Source organism: Balaenoptera physalus (genome assembly GCF_965194825.1).
Source record: "Balaenoptera physalus genome assembly, chromosome: 2".
Lineage (NCBI taxonomy): Eukaryota > Metazoa > Chordata > Mammalia > Artiodactyla > Balaenopteridae > Balaenoptera > Balaenoptera physalus.
In genome coordinates this window covers 68,537,006-68,543,069 of record NC_138883.1, presented here as the reverse complement: position 1 = coordinate 68,543,069, position 6,064 = coordinate 68,537,006, and the positions used below count along the sequence as shown (strand labels likewise).

General features: G+C 37.0%; 1 protein-coding gene and 1 long non-coding RNA gene across 6 annotated transcripts in view; one reads left to right on the top strand and one right to left on the bottom strand.

The window, feature by feature from the left end:
* Positions 1 to 6,064, top strand: part of LOC309656174 — an 822,990-nt gene that overhangs the window by 334,693 nt on the left and 482,233 nt on the right. The window lies entirely within an intron of this gene.
* PRKD1 (protein kinase D1) overlaps positions 1 to 6,064 on the bottom strand; it is a 466,527-nt gene that overhangs the window by 266,533 nt on the left and 193,930 nt on the right. The window lies entirely within an intron of this gene.

Sequence of the window (6,064 nt, the reverse complement as noted above, 5' to 3'; positions counted from 1 at the left end):
TCATCTATCTATCTATCTATTTATTTATTTATTTGACCAACTGGCATGTGGGATCTTAGTTCCTCGGCCAGGGATCAAGCACGTGCCCTCTGCTGTGAAAGTGTGGAGTCCTAACCACTGGACTGCCAGGGAATTCCCTGTCCAATTTAATAAAAGGCAGGAAATAAAAATGCCTTCTGTCCCCACTGTCTCGCTTCCCTGGCTGTCATGGGAGCCATCAGAGAAGAAAACTCCAGTCTTTTCACAGAAGGAAGAGAAAAAGGTGAAAAGCAAGGCTCCACACCTTACCTCGCAGTGGACGGAAAGGAAGTGTTGGCCTTCGAAACCCAGTGGCCCCCGGCCCACAGTAGTTCCTCTACGTTCCCTGAGTGTTTTCACGTAGGTCTGTTAGAAAGCTTAAAACCCCAGCAATTAGTGATTCAAGTATCCTCAGAAAAATACAAATTCCTGTGTTCAGTTTAGGGTTATGCTCACATTATGCCTCATCTATACACTTATGAGAAGTAGTTCAATCGAACTGCTCTCCTCATAGGGTACGTGAGGGGGAACCAAAAATAAAGAAAATGCTGGAATGCCACAGAGTGCTTTCTAAGAACAGAGCAGGCTGAGTGCAGCTGAAAAGGGCAGCGTGGGAAACAAGGAAAGTCTAGGGTGTTGAAAGTCTGGTAGGAGCACTGAAAACCAAAACTAGCCAATTTAAAAATGTGCCCACAAGGTGGCCACTAGGTATCCAGGGAAGAGGAGGAAGTCCTCTCCTCCTTTTCCCTCCTCTGACTTGGTTTCTTCCTTCTCCCAAGAACTGGAATGCAGTCTTCCATAATTAGTACCACAGTGAAGCTTTAACAGGGGTTAAAGGGGATTTTCGTGAGCCAGCTAATAATCTTAACTTCATTTGTTTACCTTTTTTTCATATAGGAAAATGAGTTCTAAGTTCCACAGAACTCACTCACATGACTCCCTGAAAAGAAGAACCTATATCTTCTTGTTTAAGACAGATAATTTATTTCATTAAACTAACAGATGAGCAGATGTATGGATGACCGAATAATTGAAGGGAAAGCCTTCGTGACAAGCCAGCGCCAGGAGCAGCCGGATCAATCTCCCTCTCTCCCCTGATCTCGGTTTGGTTTTCTTCTGAACACATATCATTATCTGACCTTATAATACGTATTTATTTGTTTGTCAATTCATTGCCTGTCTTCTCTACTAGAACATAAACTCCATGAGGGTACATACTGTTTTCTGGTTTGCTAAAGTCCTCACCTAAAACAACCTCTGGCAACTGTAAATGCTCAGTAAATATTGATACTTGCTGAATACGTGGATGGCTGATCTGAAAAGGCAATGTCTTCATAAGACACTTTGAGATTGAACACTAAGCCTTGAAGAGCAGTACTCTGGGCCCCCTCCTTCACTCAGTCTCCACTTCTTGTTTCACACCACAAGTACCTGACTACTGTCTGGACTTGTGATCATTTCCTTTTAAATAATGCCCCACGGATGACTTTGAAGCACTGGAGATCACTTGTCATGATATGAGCGATTGTCGGCACCACTGCTCCCCCACGTTTTTTTTTTAATGGCAAGCCTTCAAAGAGAGATTCCACCTGCACCAAAAGTAGATAATTCCACATATATAATGAGTCTCTCTGGGTTTTTTTCAGTGCCATAAACTCTTCCTCCTCTCTCTGAAAAGACCTCTGAAACCAAGTCACATATACAGAAATGTAAGATCTTCCCATTTCTTTTTCTGTAGAAAAAATAAATACTGATATTTAGAAAAATAAGACGAGGGGACACAATCACCTATTTCATATTTAGTGTCTCAAAATAACTTCCTGTAGAACCATCTGCTTCTAATATTAGAGAAGTCTCCTCTATCTAAATAATGGTACAATACCATTTATTTCTAATTAGTTATTATTCATTTGGTTTCAAAAAGCCATGACTATTAAACCAATGTCAAATCTGTATTTCCAGACCAATGTATTCATTGCTTATACTGATTGTTATAAAGTAGTAAATCATTTCCCCACTTGGACAGACTCTCACATGAAGTGTTTGATAATTTTCAAAATAAAGCAGGCTATCAATAGGCAAAGCCCAGATGCTTTGTGAATCATATTTATAAGTCTGGCAGTAATGACTTCTTTATATTTGGTCACCCAGCTTCCTCATGTAGATAAGTGGGTGAAATAAGCTTCACTTTATAACCTTGATCTCATTATAAGAATTCAAAGATGGAAAGGGGAATTTAGTAACTAATTAATTATTAATAATCATAAAGGTACATCACTTGGTAGTAAACATTCAAGGCCTAGAAAGAGATCTGTAATTCTTCTTCAGTTGGAGACTATGCTTAGGAAATAACAATTTTTTAAAATAATTAACTCTAACATACTTAGTCTAAGATATTTCTTTAAAACAATGTATAACTAATATATTTCATAATCTGGATGAATAAAGGGTTCTTGTGAGTTTTTAGGACATTTACTGAATTCTATGTAATTCAGTCCTAGTTAAATCAACTCTTCATTCCTAGAAACTTAAGTGCAAGAGGGGAGGGGCAAGAAGTGGTTTTGGAAAATAAACACTTCACTCAAAATATACATGAATACGATATATGCCATGTCTACAATCTCCAAAATAAGTACACTTCTTTTTCCTGTCAGTGTTATTCCTGAAAAAAATCATTATAAGACAAGCAACTTTGTTTTCGACATGACCAGCCGTATTATATTGAAGGTCTGGAAGAGCAAAGGTCTATCATAGAAAAAATGTGGCTACACTTTTCTGTTAGAATGAAATCCAAACTAAATTGCATAGGCAATGTATAGCTCAGAAGGGGACATGAAGATACTCTTCTTAACATAAGGCAAGATAGATGATAATAGCATTCCTAATAGCGGAAGCTGCATGGCAGAAGTCAAATCAGATGTCTCAGACTTGCTGCAGCCAAGTCAAGAAGCAGTGCACGGAGGTTTCAGGGGAGTTCAAACTTAAGTGTATTCAGCTCAAATCTCATCTGAGATGTTGTTGCCCAAAGATGGCACAGAGAGATACTTTTACAATTATAACTCTAGAAATAAGACCATGTTTTAGCTATTGCTTACTGATGTCACTCTACAATTTGCATGCATTACAAATGCCTTTTTCATTTAGTAATCATACTTAATATGTGTTTAACTATTTGCAATTTAGAAAGTACTTTTATAAATATTACCTCTTATTCTCTGAAGTAGGTGTTTTTATTCTCTGTAAATAAGGCAACTGAGGCTTAAATAATTTAAATGTCATTCTTGAGGTCACTTGATAAAACCTGGACTCAAATTTAGTTTGACTCCAGGACCAATAAACTTTCTACCAAATCAACTTCCCAGCTTTTCCCAGATCTTTATCTCACCCAATTATATGTTAATTCTGTAATCAGACAGGTTACATTTTCCACATTCACTAAAAAAAAAAACAGACCAGTCTAATTTCAAGCCTACATGAAACAGGCCCTCCCTTCCATCATTTACTTTTCAATTCAGTAATAGTACACTAAGCAAGCCAAATTAAACTCATTTTTCAGCCAGAATAAATGACAAAAGTAGTCCAAATAAACTATAACCAGCACCACCTAAACCAACTATAACTTTTACCGAGTGATAGCGGTGGGGGAAAAGATGGCAGTGGGGAAAGGAGTTCCCAGTTTCATTGGTGCCACTTCTCATGAAGTAAGCTGGTTTTAGCTTGTTTATTTCTACTAAGAGGTGCCCTGACTCACAAACTGTATCCTGACACACCATTTCTAGAAGTTTTTATACCATATATAATTCTATCCTACCTGTTCAACAAGAGTTTTCTTCTTTGGCAGCTTCATAGGGCAAAATCAACTTTGGCTTTGATAAAGAGATCAACATCTTACTAGCTGGATTAAGCTGCCACTCTCCATTGAGAATTTGGTTGAAGAACAGTAGCACCGGTTCAAGGGTTTCCTTTCACTGACCTCTCAAGTGGGAAAAACATACATATTGAATGAAATTAGCAGAAGAGTCCATTTAGGAGCCAAAAATCAAAGAGTTTATTTTATTTCCTACTCTGGACATTTAGGTAGGTCCCCCTAGTATCTTTTCAATATTGTTCTTTTTGTGTTTAAATCCATAAATTGAGTAAAATTTCTATTCATACTGCCTTACAGTAGACTGAGGTAAAAACAAGATATCAGACATGAAAGTATTTTGAAAACAGTTGAATTAAAAACAAAGTGTTTTCAACTGAATGCTTCACCTGTATGAAGAAAATGCACCAATCCCCTGGAGCTGAAAAAAAGCCACCTTATTTTTCAGTTCTATCATTGTCGGTTGTTCATTTGGGAACCATAACAGAAGTTGTTATACTTTTGTTCTCACATGATAATGTACACACAATTTATTTTTCATTCTACTAGTTATCTCTGTCTGACTTTTAAATTTTGTTTTATTTTTAATTCATTGAGCCGAAGTGCCATGCTGCATGATGTTTATTGGGAATACCAGTGAATAAAAGAATAATGGGGAAAGACAGTCATTAAATAAATACATTTACTACTGCAATAGCTGCCATGGAGGGACAGGTACCTAGTGCTATGAGAAAGTAGAAGAGGCGCACTTGACCTAGTCTAAGAGGATGAGAAAGGTTTCCATGAGGAAATAATATTTAAACATACAGATTCTTTTTCTCCAGTTTTTGCTGCCAAATATAAGATCCATGGTTTCTATTCATTAATGTTCTTGAAATGCTCGTCTTCCTATCTTCCAATCCTAAACTGATACTATTGAAATAATTTTCATTTTTTTGAAATCTTCAATTCATATTTTTACTCTTTCTCCAAATCTCACTCTACTTCCTTTAAAACAAAAAACAAAAGATTTTAGACTTCAGGACCCAATGTGGCTTTTATTTTTTTAATTAATTTTTATTGGAGTATAGTTGCCTTACAATGTTGTGTTAATTTCTACTGTACAGCAAAATGAATCAGACATACATATACATATATCCCCTCCCTTTTGGACTTTCTTCCCATTCAGTTCACCACAGTGCAGTATGTAGAGTTCCCTGTGCTATACAGTATGTTCTCATTAATTATCTATTTTATACATAGTAATCAATAGTGTGTATGTGTCAATCCCAATCTCCCAATTCCTCCCACCACTCCCCTTTCCCCCTTGGTATCCATACATTTGTTCTCTACATCTGTGTCTCACTTTCTGCTTTGCAAATACGATCATCTATACCATTTTTTCCAGATTCCACATATATGCGTTAATGTACGATATTTTTCTCTTTCTGACTTACTTCACTCTGTATGACAGTCTCTAGGTCCATCCACGTCCCTACCAATGACCCAATTTTGTTCCGTTTTGTGGCTGAGTAATACTCCATTGTATATGTGTACCACATCTGCTTTATCCGTTCCTCTGTTGATGGACATTTAGATTGTTTCCATGTCCTGGCTATTGTAAATAGTGCTGCTATGAACATTAGGGTGCATGTATCTTTTTGAATTATGGTTTTCTCTGGGTATATGCCCAGCAGTGGAACTGCTGGGTCATACAGTAGTTCTATTTTTAGTTTTTTAAGGGAACTCCATAGCATTTTCCATACTGGCTGCATCAATTTACATTCCCACCAACAGTGCATGAGGGCTCCCTTTTCTCCACACCCTCTCCAGCATTTATTGTTTGTAGAGTTTTGATGATGGCCATTCTGATCAGCATGAGGTGATACCTCATTGTAGATTTGATTTGCATTTCTCTAATAATTAGTGATGTTGAGCATCTTTTCATGTGTTTGTTGGCCATCTGTATGTCTTCTTTGGAGAAATGTCTATTTAGGTCTTCTGCTCATTTTTTGATTGGGTTGTTTGTTTTTTTTTGATATTGAACTGCATGACCTGCTTGTATATTTTGGAGATTAATCCTTTGTCAGTTGCTTTGTTTCCAAATATTTTCTCCCATTCTGAGGGTTGTCTTTTCGTCTTGTTTATGGTTTCCTTTGCTGTGCAAAAGCTTTTAAGTTTCAAAAGGTCCCATTTGTTTAT